Source organism: Mustela nivalis, assembly GCF_964662115.1.
Source record: "Mustela nivalis genome assembly, chromosome: 19".
Taxonomy (NCBI): Eukaryota; Metazoa; Chordata; class Mammalia; order Carnivora; family Mustelidae; genus Mustela; species Mustela nivalis.
The window spans coordinates 9,480,465-9,493,311 of NC_139038.1; the positions used below are offsets into that span (position 1 = coordinate 9,480,465).

At 59.6% G+C, this 12,847-nt stretch overlaps 1 protein-coding gene and 1 long non-coding RNA gene across 2 annotated transcripts in view; one reads left to right on the plus strand and one right to left on the minus strand.

The window, feature by feature from the left end:
- The window catches only part of POR (cytochrome p450 oxidoreductase), a 69,053-nt gene extending 66,700 nt beyond the window's left edge, over positions 1-2,353 (minus strand). The window contains exon 1 of the mRNA XM_082712585.1: positions 2,271-2,353. The gene's annotated coding sequence lies outside the window, so the exon portion shown is untranslated. The remainder of the gene's footprint in view (positions 1-2,270) is intronic.
- A 1,446-nt stretch (positions 2,354-3,799) lies between these two features.
- Positions 3,800-9,561, plus strand: LOC309853982. Its single transcript, XR_014306036.1, has 3 exons — positions 3,800-4,833; positions 5,360-5,463; positions 8,275-9,561. It is a non-coding gene; the product is annotated as an uncharacterized lncRNA (long non-coding RNA).
- Positions 9,562-12,847: the final 3,286 nt, after the last annotated feature.

Genomic DNA, 12,847 nt, shown 5'->3' on the forward strand with positions numbered 1-12,847 from the left:
TACGAAATCTCCGACAGGCTTGAGTTCCCTTGGAACGAGCCGACGTACCTCTATCCTCGTGTTGCTTCTACTTTTCATAAGAGGAGTTAATCTAATCCCCTCCAACAGAGATTACAGGCTTATTTCAAAGTCTGATTGATATGAGGTAAGAATACTATGCCATTGGGTTCCCATGAACCTACCACCCACCTCTGCACAGGAACGAAGCAGGTGAAACATACCAACCCATCACTTCGAGGACAGTAGGAACAAGACTGGGCTGGGCGTAGGGAGGGGCAGGAGGAAGGCCAGCAGGAGGTGGAAGGAAAAACAGCCACCATCCCGTCACCTACCCCCTGAGCGACCCTGGCAGGACTGGAGGAGGTTTTGCAGGGCCTGATGCATACTGGGGCCCCTTCAAGAGAAAGGATGCGATATTACCAATACAAACACCCGAAGCTTGTCCCATTTGGAGAAATAAAGTCACAGACGGATGGCCTGTAATGACGGGAAAGCTAGAACTCACGCTCGGTGTCTTTCAGCAATGATTTTCAGGTGTATTCTTTCTTTCGGCAAGTGGGGATCGTGGGTAGGTGGTCCCCATGTCCTGGCCTATTTTCTCATCTGTAAAACAGGTCTGGGCCCACCTGCTTTCCAAAGCTCAGCACTTTGTACGTGGGAGGCCCCCAACCATAGCTTCCCAGGAGAACCAGTAAGTTCGGAGGACTAGCTCTCTAGTAAAAGACAGTAATCGACCCCTTGACACCAATCACTATGCTGGTTTTCAGATTATTTCTCAAAAAACTTCTTCCCAGGTGGTCATCCCTTAGTGCATTTCTGAGGAAGAGGCTTTGCCCCGAATTGGGACCCTGAGAGACTCCCCCACCCCCAACCCCCTCTCCCCACAGAGGCAGCTCCCCTATGGCCTGTGAGAAACCCTTTGCCTTTGGGGGGCTCATGCCCCACAAGGAAGGAAACCCGATCTGGCCCCTCCTGGAGATCCGATGGGCCAATAATAGGATTACTTGAATCATTTTGGCAACGTTGGATCTGCCAAAGCTGCCAAGAGGAAAAGACGCTGTTGCTCAGGAAAGAGAAAACAATCGTGACCTCGTTGCCCAGAGCGTGTTTTGCAAGAAAGCTTCATGTTTAGCAGGAGGAGGAAGGAGCCCTAGAAACTCCCTCCTCGCTCCCGGCCCAAGCCAGGAGCCTTGGGCTGCCCAGTTCCAGAGAGCTGCCGACCCAGCTGCAACATGGGGGCCGTGGAGCCTACCAGGCTGCAGGCAGCAACCCCGTCTGCCTGTAGAGGGGACTCAGCCTCTCCCCCGCCCCTTCCCAGGTTCCCTAAGGCGGTGGTTTCCAAACTTCAGGAGGCAGAACAATCCCCATTCACCCTGCCAGGGGGACCATTCAAGGGGCCAGGGATCTGCCTTACATTTTCACTCCGTGGGGAGCCCAGGAAGCAGCACAGAGCTGGAAAAATGAAGGCTCGCTTCCCAGGAACTCCGCCTGAGAGCTTGCGTAAGGCCGGCACCCCAGGCCCGCTGGAAGCGCGGAACAAACACTGTCCTTGACACGCGGGCCGCACAGCCTTGTGTGGCCAGCCTTCAGGAGGCAGAGAAGATGACCATGGAAAAAGGCCCTGGAAAATTCCTCAGAGTCACCCGTCTCTGGGCTGGGGACTCAGGGCCAGAAATTGGAAATGGCTGAAGGACAGGACGAGGGTAGCGGCGGGTGAGGCCGAGGTGGCGGCAGGAATGGGAGCACGTCACCCCGTCCTCCCTCTGACTTGGAGCGGAGGGCGTCAGCCCAGAGGAAACTTCCAGACCATCCCGTGACGCCTCCTCATTTTAGAGATGCGACAACTCAGCCCAGAGAGGTCGAAGCTTCTGCCCGAGGTCACACAATCAATCAGTCGGCAGGGCTGGGACTAGAGCCCTCGGTTCAGTATCTCTGTCCAGAACTTGCCCCACGGTAGTGCCAGGCCCGGGTGCAGGTCGGAGATGGGCCCCACACAAGCTCCTTCCTCCCCTCCACGGCCAGCTCGGGACAGACAGAGGACACGGAAGAGCCCCTCCAGCTACCCTGACTCCTCACACAGGCTCCTCCAGGCCATTCTGCCCACCCCCAGTTGCCTCGGTACCACCGGTCCAGTCGTCCCATCAATTATGCACAGCCTGCACCTGGCCCTCCACGGGATCCAGCCTCCCCTCGGAGGGGTGAGGAGTGCTGCCACCTGTTAGCACTCGGCACCCAGTCCCCTAACCCCCAGCATCCTGCCCTGCACCCACCTGGGCCTCGAGGGGTGGGGGTGTCCTCGGCAGGGCAGGGCGGATCAGCAGGGTCAGGTCCTATGTGGGCACCGGCCTGCCTTCCCCAGGCTCAAGCCCCATAGTGGCCTTTTATGGGGCCCAGGGGCGTGGTGTGAGGGATTAGTCCCAGGGTATCTGTGTCTAAGAAATGTCCCCACCCTAAGGACCCCTGCTGGGCACTGAAAACATCAGGCTGAGCCTGGAGCTGGTTCCCTGGCCAGGCCCTTCCCCCTCAAAAAACAGCACAGAGCCGCAGACTTACTGTGCACCTGCGAACAGGGCCCTGGAGAGTTCACGCTGGAGAGTCTCAGACCCCCGCATCGGGAGTCAGGTATGACGATTCCCACCCACTCTGGGACCTTGAACGAGTTATGCCACCCCCAAACCTCAGTTCCTTTATCCCTAAGCTAGCAATAGTTATAATAACTCACCTCAAAGCATTGGCATGAGACCCAGCATGTAGGGACTCAGTCACTGCTGGACGATTAGGACAGCGAGGTGTCTGCAGACTGGTCCGAACAGACCTCAGCTGCCTTGTTTCCTCAACGCATCACCTTGCGCGGTCCCCAGTGCCTACCGACTCCGGCTGGAGAGACGGGGGGCGGCCAGTCATGGGGCTGAGTGCCCTACCTGGGAGTCTGTGTCCACTGGGGAGCCAACGAAGGTTGTAGGTAACATGTACACCCTGGATCAGAGGATCCTGGGTGCTCAGGGCAGAAGCGAGGAGGATTTTCCCTGGCTAGGGCCAGTGAGGGGGGATTGGGGACCTGGCATCATAGAGGCCCAATGATGGGCCTTGGTAACGAAAGGAGAGAGCAAGGGAGAAGGAAGAAGGGAAGGTTCTGGCATAAGAGGGAGGAGAGGTAAGTCCTGGGGCAGAGGACTGTGGCCACCAGTCTCCAGGCTGGTCCCCCATGATCCTGCCTCTGGCTACCCCATGCCGTATCAGGACTGGCCTCTGTGACGGCTAGCATCCACAGAAAGGATGACATGTGACCCAAAGCTAGGTCCTCAAAGACTTCTGCATCACTCTCTTTTTGGGGACCAGCTCTGGGGAAAAGCCAGCCTCATGAAGAGACCCCAAGTCTTAAGACAGGCACTGGGCTCTCCCGGCAGTGGCCATGGGAACCAGCAATCATGGAAACAGACCCTCTGGCCCCGGTCACCTTCCTGGGTGACACTGGCGGTCCCAGCTGTAACCCAGCTGTGAGGAGAGCCATCTGGAGAAGGTGCTCCCAATTCTTCTGACCCACAGCAACTGCAAGGTAATATATATCTGGTTTTTCAGGCTGCTGGGATCTGGGATCCCTTGTTATATGGCAAGAGACAGCTCACGCAGGCACCAAGAGCTCCGTGATCTTGCTCCCCTGCTGTCCCTCCCTAGAGTAGGGAAGGTTATCATTACCAATGATGTGGGGTGCCCCCCAGCCTTGTGACCCGCACCTTTGTCTACCTCTCTTTGCGGCTCACAGAGCGTTTTCACACAGACAAACTTGTTGCGACACACCGCAGGAGGTGATTATAATCCCTGTCTTACATGGGGGGAAACTGAGGCACAGTGAGGACTGGGGTGACTTGCACAAGGTGATACAGCTTGTCAGTGGCAGGGCCTGGGGCCTGAGTGCCTGGGTGCCAAGGCCGGAGAGCCCGACCACAGACAGGAGCCTGTGCCCGGGGGGGCTACTCTGGCCTCCTGGCCAGCCAACGGCCAACGTGCCCCATGGGGATCTCTCCAGAGTCGGGGATGTCTCTAGGCTGTGGCCCTCTGGAGATGGTTCTAGAGCTGGGCAGGTTAAAGATTCATGGCGTGGCCTTTGCGGTGACCTTACAAGGCCCCCTGGGGTCAGATGACACCCCTGTTTTAGGTGGCTATTCAGGGAACCCAGCTTACTCTTCTTTCTGGAGCTCGTGTTCCAGCCTAGGAGTCCCTGACGGCAGGGAGCAGGGGGCCAACCCCATGGTTGAAGAGCTGTGTGTGCAGTGAGATGGTTAGAAAGGGAGCCCGGGGTGTGCTCACTTGGTGCTGAAGGAAGCAGGCGCGGCACCCTTGCCTTGGCCTCATGCTCCTCATTCCCTTTTCCAGAGCATTCCATGCCATGCCAGGTGGGGGGCAGAGGACAGGAGGTTCCGGGGGCTGGCTCTGTGGAAAGACTTCATCCATACAAAGTCAGTAGCTGGTAGGTAGTTTCCACAAGGAAGAAAGCAGGGGAGGGGGGGACAAATCACAGGGCGCTCTTCTAGATACGGGGCATCTCCCCAGGGTTCATTAAGACTCTGCCTTTACCAGCCACGTCACAGCCTTCCTTGAGCATCAGTATGCTCATCTGTAAGATGGTCCCAGGTTGGGATGACAGGCTCAGGATCGCCGAAAGCCCTGAGACCGGGCTCCCAGCCCCCGGAGAGGGCCGGCACCGTTACGTAACACCGCCCAGAGCCTCCCAGGGTGAGTGGCAACCTGAGCTCCAGCCGCCTTCTCCCTGCAGCCCACGGCAACCTGACTCCTGCGAGACTCTGGTTCTCAGGAAAGCTGACCCTCTTCCAGGTGCGGAAGCCTCCAGGAGGGCCCAGCGCCCTTGGGGAAGGAGGGGACCAGGGCCTTCGAGGGAGGGATTGCCGCAGGAGGGCTCGAGGCTGAACTCCAGGCAGGCAGGGACACCTCAAACCTCCCAGAGGGCCTGCGGACACCAGGACGGACTGAGCTGTAGTGGCTCCAGAGGCCTGGGTGGGAGCCGCTTCCAGGGGACGCAGTCTCTGGGCCGAAAGGGAGGCTGGTGTGTGGGACTTTCCTCTGTGCCCCGTGCAACTGCGGGACAGGCTTCTTTCCTCTTGGGACCAGGGTGGGGATTGGAGGGTCTTTCTGGCACAGCCATCAGGACCCCTAGGCCGAGCCAGCCTGCACAAGGGGCTTTCCCACCAGAAGAATGTTCCAGTAGGTGAGTCACTGTGCTGTGTCACCTGCACCTTCGAACTTGTCCGCCTGCTCCCACGTTGAACACGCACACAGGGACACAGCCACTTCGGACGTCCCTAGGCTGCCACACTCACACGAACGCTCTTTCCCTGCCCAGGATGGGGTGACCCCAGGGAAGAAAGGCCGATGGGGTGCTGGTACTGGGAACCACCGCCCTCCCCCTACCCAGGCCCCAGGAGAGGCTCCCTCCTTGCATCCCAGGTAAGAAGGGAAACCAGATTAGCGGGATTTGACACCTGCGGTTGGGGCCAGCTGTCTTCCCTTACAGGACAGGGAGGGACTTGGGCTCTGTGGGCTCCCAGCACTCATGGCCATGGTGACAGAGAGCTTCACCCTGCCCCCACCCCCCATCCCCAGCAGCAGAGCCCTCGGGATCTCTCTAGGACAGCAGGGACAGGGAGTTTGGGGCAGGTGGGACCGGGGCTTCGGCCTTACGTCCAGGACAGTCAGACCACCTCTGAGGCCAGGTGACCCTTCTGTGCACCCAGAGCCCTGAGACTTAGAGAGGGGCCACACCTGGGCGTGGAGACCAACAAAAAACAAACAGGAGGGTCAAGGGTTTTAGATTTCTTCTCTGCCAACCACAGGAACGCCCCTGGCTGGCCCAACCCACGGGACACCCAGAGAGCTGTTTCGCCCTTTGGCAAAGATTTCAGGCCTGTGGTTGGACCTTGTTCTGTCCCTAAACACCCTCCCTCCGAGGGTTCCCGGAGCCCTGGGTGCACCGAGGCAGCCTCAGCCCGCTCTATCGCTCGGTGGATTTGTGCGTCTTCCCTCGGACCCCAGCACCGTAAAACAAGTAGGGAAGGGTCCCAGCGGTCTCCTCTACCTGCAGCATTAAATCCAGGCCCTTAGTTGGAGCCCAAGAACCCTTCCCACTTGGCCTCTCCACGACCACATGCCCCTGCGGACCCTTTCTGGTCCAGCCAGGCTGAACACCCCCACCCTGACACACGCTCGTCCCTCGTCCCGGAACACCCGTCTCTTCAGTCGATTTTGGGGAGGTCTGCTCTGCCCCCGCCCCCCCGCCTGGGCCAGGTTCAGGGATCACCTCCTCTGGGACGCCTCCTGTGGGTCCTGCGGGGGCTGGCTGGCCACTGCGCCGCGCTCTGCACGACGTGGGCGGACGTCTCTCCCGGAGCCTCCCGGGGCTGCCGTAGTTCTGTCTCCCTCACCGGAACCCACTGGGACCAAGCCCTGCCGTCTTTGCATCCCCAGCGCGTGGGATGAGGCCCAAGAGATAGCAGGTGCTCAGGTGCTATTTGGTGAGAGAAGGAAGGAAGGAAGGAGAAGGGGAGTGGGGAGGGGGGTAGGTAGGGAGAGGTGAAAGGGTCAGGATGGCCACTGCCAGGGCTCAGGCTCCGAGCAGCTATGATCCTTGGCCAGGCGGGCTCAGAGCACCAAGCCATCAGCAGGAGCAGAGCCTCCTAAGCCATATGCGATTCCCAGGGCAATAAGCACTGACTGAGCGCCTGCTGTATACTTCACGCCTCACCATTCTGTCCCATCCTGAGCGCATCCCCGGCCTCCTGCTCTTGTTCCTCCGTCTCCCTGGAACATTCTTCCCCCTGACCCTCTGGTGGCTGCTCCTCGGATTCCTTCAGGTCCCAGCAGAGATGGAGCCTCCTCCAGGAGGCCTTCTCTGATCTACAGTTGCCATTCTCTGTGTCGTCACCCAGCTTTGATGCCGGGCTCTGTGCTATCACTAGTTCAAGGTTTCTTGTTTGTCTGTTTGCTGACTAGCTTTCCCTCCCTGGCCCCCCAGACACACACACACACACACACACACACACACACACACACGCACATCCTTAAGCTCCTTGAAGGTAAGCGGACATTGGCCCCCTCTCTCCTGCCACATCCCCACGCCTGGAATGGTGCCTGGTACACAGTAGGTGTTCAGCAGATGTTCAGTGAATGAGTGGACGCAGGCTTTGCCAGGTGGTCCCGTCCTGGTCCCCAGGAGATCATGGGGGCAAGTGGACAGACACCTATCTGGAGACGGCCACCATGAATGGCCCAGTTTGTCACAGCTGCCAGAGCCTGTCTGCCCCCAGCAGGGGCTGTTTGTTGAATGCACAGCCCAGCAGGCATCTCTGTCCCGGCCTCTCATGCCTCCTATTTCTCCTCTGCCGGTAGGGGGACAGGAGGTCAGCCAGGAGCCGTACCCGCCTGCAAGCTGAACTCTAGAAAGAACCATTTTTCACCCCCCCCTTCATTTGCATCGATAATCTCCCTCCAGCGGGGCAGGCACAAAGCTCTCTCTTTCCAGACGAGGACCTGAGGCTCAGAGAAGCCCAGTGACTTGCCCCTGTAGCCAGAGAGAGCAGATGGAGCCTCGCCCCCCCAACTCCCACGCCCCTGCCTCCTGATCAGAGAGCCTCCCTTGGGCCTTAATGGCACCAGTCCTCAGGATGGGGTCTGAAGACTCAGCACGGGCCGGGTCCTACCATCATCTCTGCCTGCACACCCCTGGGGATTACACAATCAGACCTAAGTGGCAAAACCTCCTCTCCCCACCCCTGCCCGGAGACCACCTTTCTCTTCCAGCCTTCCCATTCCCCGCAGGCTGCCAGTCACCCAAGCTCAAAATGTCACTTCTCTTCCGCTTCCCCTTCTCCTCTTTCTCCCGCGATGAGAGGCTGCTGCGGAGCCAAGCAGGGAGGTGGCCAGGGGTGGGGTGAGGGCCTGGGGTGTCAGCTTGGGGAGGCTCCTGGGGTTCTGTGCAGGACGGGGATGGGCCGAATGCAGGCACCTGGGGAGCCTGTCTTCGTCTCCCAACGCTGCTGTAACAAATCACCCCGGGCTGGCTTCACGTAGCAGAAATGTTTTGTCTCATCATTCTGAAGGTCAGAAGCCCCAAATTGAGGCACTGACAGGGCCGTGCATCCTCTGAAGGCTCTAGGAAGGAATCTGTCCCTTGCCTCTTCTTGGCTTCTGGAGCCTTCCAGAAATCCTGGGCGTTCCTTGGCTTGTAGACTCGTCCTCCAATCTCTGCCTCTGTCTTCACAGGGCTGCCCTTTCCCTGCGTCTCTCGGTCCCTGTGTCCCCACGTACGCTTCTTACAAGGATGCCAGTGACCAGATTTAGGACCCGCCGTACTCCAGTGTGACCTGTCTTAACTAAGTGACATCTGCAAGGACCTTACTTCCAAAGAAGATCACGTTCACAGGGACCAGGGTTGGGTCTTCAACATATCTTTCTGAGGAACATGGTTCAGTCCACAGCACTAACTGAGGGGTGCTGGGGGCTGGGCACGCTTGAATCTGGGCCAGGAGGCTGGGGTCGGGGTGGGGGGAGACTGAAGCGCGGGCCCTGGGGAGGGGACGCTTGCCTCGGCGGTGGGTGGGCTGCTGTGGTCTCATGTGCAGGGGGCCACCCTGTGCTCCCCAACACCCTGGTCTGCTTCTTCCTGGGTGAGGCCTGGGCTCTGCGGAGGGTATGGGGGTGTGGCCCTGCATGGGGCAGGGGGCAGGACCAGGGTCTAGGGAAGAGAATGTTTCTCTTGTGCCCTTATGGCCTCTGCCGAAATCTCTCTTCAGGAGCCTGAGTGGAGGTGGGGCTGGTCTCTGCGAGGGGCCGGGATTACGGGAGTGGGGGGCAGCAGAGGGCAGTCCCATCCGGGCTCAGGAGGGGCCCTCTCTGCTCACTGCTCCCCAGGGAGATCCCAGGCTGCAGTTCGGCCAGGGCCTGGCCCAGCCTGGTGGGAGAAGGGGTCCCTCCACAGAGTCCCCCTCCCCCCAAAGGGTTTGGAGTGCTCCCCCACACCAATGCCACCGCCCGCCACAGCGGGTGGGTCTGTTGGAAGAAGGCCCTGGGATGCCCTGTGAGCACCAGGCCCCCGGTCTCTCTGCCTGGGCTCCTGGCGTCAACACACTCCAGCAGGCTCAGCTGGGCCCCAAGAGAGTCCCCGCCTGTGGTCCCGGCTGTCTGCCAGCCCACTCCTCCAACCAGCGACCAGAACAGCAGAACAGAGACAAGAGTCGGGGAACCTGGGTTCTCTGCTGGCCCCGTCACAGATTCACTGTGTGTCCTTAGCCAAAGAAGTTCCCCTTTCTGTGCCGTACATTTCTGGGCGCAGTGTGAGCTCTGGACCCGGGTCTTTGCCAGCGTCTCATTAGGGATGAAGCTCTAGGAGCCCGATTCACAGGAATGGGCCTCTGATGGTCGCATTCCGGGCAGTGCAAGAGAGGCACACGGAAGGGGAGGTTTGGGCCGGGAGGGCTTTCCTAGTGCCCTGCTCATCACAAGCCACAAGTGGCCGTGCCTGTTTCTGAAGAGTTTGCTCATTTTCAGATGCTTCCTGCCGGTCGCCTGGTCAATTCCCACCAGTACCGGTTCTGCTGGTCAGTACCGGCAGCAGGGGGGTGGGGGAAAGGCGTGAGGGTGGTCGGAGAGAAGGCCGGGGAGATAGGCTAGGGTCAGATTGGGCACGGCAGGGGGACGAGAGGGTTAGCGGGTCCCCACCCAGGAAGCAACGTGTATACAGTGTGTACTTGTGCACCGATGGGCTCGTGCGAGACTTTGTGCACGAACGGGTATGAATACGTCTAGGTATGCGCCTTAACCACATATGTGTGCACTTTGCAAACCAACCTGTTTGAACTGATGTGGGGGAGAGCCCAGGTATGTGAGTTCAAAATGCCGCGTCTGCTGAAGCGTGCCTGTGTAGGGTGTGCGCGCGCATGCGCGTGCGTCTGCCCTTTGCGGTTCCCACCAACAGGTGCACGGGGGAAGCTGGAACCGTCCCAGCGCCCCCTCTTGGACAGCCAACCTGGCCTTGGGCTCCTCGGCGGGGCTGTAGCTAGGCCCCCAGGAGAAGGAGTTCGAATATGGAGGCAGCCTTAGGAAGTGACTTGGCCATGGCTCAAGGGCAGGGTTGGGCAGGCAGCCCTTGGAGATCTTTCCTGGGGAGGGGCTCTAGGCTCACAAAGGGACCCTGCAGCAAGGTGTCCGGCGGCCTGTGCTCTGGAGATGGTGGGGTGGTTCCAGAGGAGTCCAGCTCTGGGTCCAGGTTGGGGCCCTGCTTTTGCAGCTGGCATCTGTCCAGGTGTGGACTGGCACATCAGACTCGGGAAGCACCCTGCGATGGAGGCCTGGGGAGGGGCCCCTGTGGGTCTCAGGAGCCCCAGGTCCAGCACCCAGCTCGGAGGCCAGCTCCCCCTTCTCCCCCGCCCCCACCTCTCATGCTTGAGGTATCCTACAGCATTGTCCTGTTTCCCAGCCGACTCTGGGGATCCCCATCCCACCCCGTTGAGCAGGAGTGAGCGGGCACCTTCAGGCAGGGCAGGAGCACCAGGCTTCAGGTGGGAGAAGCGGAGTGATGCTTTGCGTTCTCGGCTCTTTCCATCTGAGCGGCCTCAAGCAGGCTCTCACCATGTCCAGCTCTGGCTACTGCAACCATCTCTTGTCCACTGCCCTGTCGGCATCCATACTCACATGCTCCCCCCGGCCCTGGAGGGGGCTAGTGGAGCCTCACCTTCTGGTCTTCGCTGAGGGTGTAGCCCTCTGTCCGCCTGATGCCGGCCCTTGCTCAGTTACCTCTCAGGAGGGTCTTCTCTGACTCCCCAGATGGGTCTGTCTCTCACTCCAGGTCTATAAATCACATCTCCCTTAACCAACTGTGAGTGCGCCAAAGGCAGGGCTGGTTCTTTTCCACCTTCAGGTCCCCAGAGCCTAACCCAGGCTTGGACCTCAGCAGTAGCTCTCAGCGTTCACTAACTGAAAGGAGGCGGCACGGGTGTGTGAGGGAAGGAAGCCTCTCACAGCTCTCCGGTTGGCATTACCTGCAGATCTGAGGACAGAAGCCCGATCTGTTATCTGCAGATCTGAGATCCTCAGAGGACAGAAGCCAGCCAGGAGGGAAACTCCTGGACCCCCAGCCTCCAGAGAGCGGCCCACTCCAGGGGACGTTTGTGGAGGCTGCCCCCTGCTGACCAAGCAGGGAAACTAGACAAGGTCTGGAAGCTTCTCTGGAGGCAGGGAGTCCTGCTTTGCCCAGGGATAGAAGAGAGGTCTCTAGTGAGCAGGGAATAATGGCTTTCCCTTAAGCTGAACGTGCTGTATTTTTCCTTTTCCTAACAATGGTCACGGTTAGTGTCTCCCTTCCTCCCTCTCCCCAAACAGAAGGGTGTGCGCTTGGGATCCAACTGGTTTCCAGCTCTCTAGACTGGTCTGGGGGCCTCCAACTAGTGCCCAAAGAGCGTTGAGTTTCAAGTCCATGTTTGGCCATCACTCCCAGCCCCGAGCTCCCCAAGGGCAGAGACCACCTGCTCATTTATCCACCCAGTAACTATCTACTGAGCACCTTCACCGGAGTCTCTAGTCCCAGCCCGAGCCTCAGCACAGCTCAATGCCCACTGACAGCGGGCGCCCCAGTGTTGCATTCAACAGGTCAAAGGGGAAGGGCTTGCGATCCGCTCCAGGCCCTAGAAAGTAAATCGCGCTTATTGTTTATTGTGGGGGAAATGCCCTCCTCTACCCTGGCTCTGGGCTGCCAGTGGAGAACTGCGGCCAAACCAGGGAAAGTTCCAGAAAACGCACAGACTTGGAATCAGAGCAGCCATTGCCGGGGGCTGCTGGCGGCTGCTCTGCTAGACCAGGTCTGCAGAAACCACGAGTAAAACAGGGGTGGAGATGGTTGCACTGAATGACCACGGAGGCCCCTCCCAGCTGTGTGACTCGGGGACCCAGGATGGGGCTCTCCAGCCCGACCATACCCATGGCCCATGGTGTCCACAGGCAGGCAGGCCAGAGGCAAGGGAAGTGACCCTGTCAGGCTGGGAGCAGATGGTCCCCTCACTTGCTTCTGGATACAGACCAGGACTGGAAAGTGTTGAGGCACACAGAGCAGCCTGTACGCACCGAGTGACCCTGAGGGACTGGTGCCCAGTGTGCTTGGAGAACAGATGCCCCAGGCTGGGCCCTGCCAGACTTGCTCGGGGACTACAGACGACTCTCAGCTGCCGTCGGGGCACCCAGCTCCCGGCCGGGGAATCCTACTTGACGGTCACTCCCCCCTCCCCCTCCCCCAGGGCAGGCCACCCAGGTGTGTGCCCGTCACCATCTGGCCCTCCCTGGGCTGGGAGCACCTGTGGGTGTGTCTTACTCACTGTGATACTCAGGACCTACTAAAAAGCCAGCCCAGAGCTGGCCATCCAGCTTATGGAACAGACGAAGATCACACATCGTAAGGTCTATGACACCACCTGCGGCCAGTCTGCGGGCTTTCTTGGCCGCTTTGGGGAGCTCCAGCCGACGTCTGGTTGACCAGAAGTCATGCTTCTCAGGCCGGGCAGGTGCCTGTGGGCTCAGAAGCACATTCCTGTCCTCCATCTGCCCTGTGTCAGAGGGGCCGACCCTGCCAACTCCATTTCCTGGGCTAGTTTGCCAGTGGGCTCTGGCAGACCTGGTCCACGGGAAGCCCTGACGGTAGGTCAGATGGTAAATGAGACGACGGGCAGAGGGCCCGGCCTCTTCTCAGAGCCTCTGGCTTCATGACCAGGATGAGGTCATGCCACGCAGCCCTCCTCGTGCGGTCCCAGCTTGGAGGTGCCCACTAGGGGGCAGCAGTGGTCCCCGCTGT